Here is a 2,479-nt window from a genome sequence, read left to right as displayed (position 1 = left end):
ACCCTGTGACTCGCTGCAACCGAGCCGACAGGCGAGGTAGAAGGATAGAAAGCAGTGGAGGAAAAGGGCCTGAGGGGCCTCAGGAAGTTTTGCCAACCACCTTACCGGAAGAAAACCCTACGTAATCGCAGCCCGGTGAAATGGGACGCTTAAACAATYGGAYAAAATYGGGACCACACCCTGGTTGGCAAATGATAATGTGGGCCATGTTTCTCAAGGGGGAAAACATCGCCCAAATATTGACTCCAACCCTAAGTCCCACAGATCCTCTTTTAACTTCGGCATCCGCCGCGTTCCACATCTTAAATGCCTCATATCAAAACTTTACTGAACATTGTTGGTTATGCTTTGATATAAGACCCCCTTTTTATGAAGCAATAGGAATATCTAAAAAAAAAAAAAAAACCTGTCAAGTCTAATGGGACTAACCCTCCACAATGTAATTGGAAAGAAACTAATAAGCCTGGAATAACCTTAGACTCAGTGCCTGGAAAAGGATATTGTATAAGAAATGTACCTAACAAAATTAAGCCTTTATGTTCTAAATTGCATAGCACTAAACGGAATAGCAAATGGCTAATACCTGTAAACAATACAAAGTGGATCTGTAACCTGGGRGGGTCTTGTACCATGCATATCTCTAGAGGTCTTCAACAAAACCTCTGRTTATTGTATCCAAGTTCTCATAGTTCCTAGACCCCTTCTGTTATTAGTATTAGTATTCACCTTGTATATACAACAAGTTAATAGTAATAGTTAAAAATAGGTTAGCAGCAGCACATTTAATGTTAATAAGAGCTAGATATGAAAATTTACAAAACCGAGTTCCTGATTATTTAGACATGCAAAAACCTTAGTGAACAAAATTGGTAAAAATAAAAGAGGAGGAAATTGTAATAAACACATTTGTTCACTAAGGCTATCGAAGGATTTTGTTAAAGTAACCACATCCTGTTAATGATCCACAAGATGTTAACCATGAATAGGCTTTGCTTGCATAGGAACAAGTTTGGGAGACCAAGAGATAGCCGACTATTTTGCATACAATGGGCACTGAGGGCAATGGGAAACAGAGGGCACTGAGGAAGATTTATCTGCCTTCCTCCAAAACGACCATCAGAAGGCAGATAACGACCACCTAGAAACAGCTGGCGCAAGCACATTCCGACTGAGCAACATCAACAACACACAGGGCAGACTCAACGGAACCTTCGGAAAAAACACCAAAGGCGGAACCTGGACTCAAAATAAATACCAAGACTTTGGGGACTTGGTTGGGGCCTGAGAATGATTACCTCCAGGCCGCCCCAGCGCTGTCACCCTTTGTATCCAGCTTACTTTAATAAAATGTAGATGAGAAATTGGCTCGCCTCATCTATAACAGTCCCCAGCAGTAAGTTCAAGGGATCATAGAAAAGCTGAGGTTGGAAGTGACCCCAGAGGTCATGTAGTCCAACTCCTCTGCTCAAGCAGGGAGACCTGCTCGAGCATGTGGCACAGGGTCACATCCAGGAGGGTTTTGAAGATTTTGAGAGAAGGAGAGTCCACAACCTCCCTGGGTGTCCTGTTTGAGTGCTCTGTCACTCTAACAGTAAAGTTCGTCCTCATATGGAGATGGAACTCCCTGTGCTTTAATTTAGAAACTTTACCCCTTTTCCTGTCTCTGACCACCACTGAGAAGAGTCTTGTCCCATCCTCTTTACATTCTCCCCTCAGGTATTTTTACATATTCATCATATCCTCTCTCAATTTTCTCATCTACAGACTAAAAAGGCTGAGCTTTCTTAGTCTTTCCTCATACGATAGATTCTGCATTCCCTCAGTCATATTTGCCACTCTATGCTCTACTCTTTCTAGAAGTTCCACGTCCTCATTGCACTGTAGAGCCCAGAACTGCACCCAGTACTCCCGATGTGGCCTCACCAGAGTTGAGTAAAACATCAAGATCCTCTCCCTCAAACTGCTCGCCATCCTCCTCCTAATGCAGGCTGGGATCCCATTGGCCTTCTTGGCCACTAGGGCACATTGATGCCTCATGGTCACCTTGTTGTCAGCACGACTTCCAGGTCCTTCTCCACGGAGCTGCTTTCCATCAGGTCAACCACTAACCTGTACTGGTGCAGTAAGTACAGATTGGTTCAGGAAGTACTGAAAGGAGGTTTCCACTAATGGAGCAAAATCTGCAGTRCCTGAGACTTGGAAGGAGAASTGGTGGCCATGCAGGAATGATACATAAGCATTTGCTGTGTGAGGTGACTCTGTGGTACCACTGGGCCTGTGAAATATTTCTGGAACCAATCAGCAGGAAGGACAAGTTACMCAGTAAAGATGTCCTTTGCCCTGGACAGCCCATGATTCTGATGTCCTGAGACCATCATTAGCCTCCCTGTTAATATGCTCGGGTTAGGAAAGTAGACACTGAGAAAGAGGAGAATTAGAAGGGTTTCTGAATGCAGAGAGCAGAGCCCTTGGTGTGATG

This window comes from Nothoprocta perdicaria, unplaced genomic scaffold (genome assembly GCF_003342845.1).
Source record: "Nothoprocta perdicaria isolate Ctin4 unplaced genomic scaffold, notPer1 scaffold_605, whole genome shotgun sequence".
NCBI lineage: Eukaryota > Metazoa > Chordata > Aves > Tinamiformes > Tinamidae > Nothoprocta > Nothoprocta perdicaria.
Note: the sequence above shows the minus strand (reverse complement) of the source record.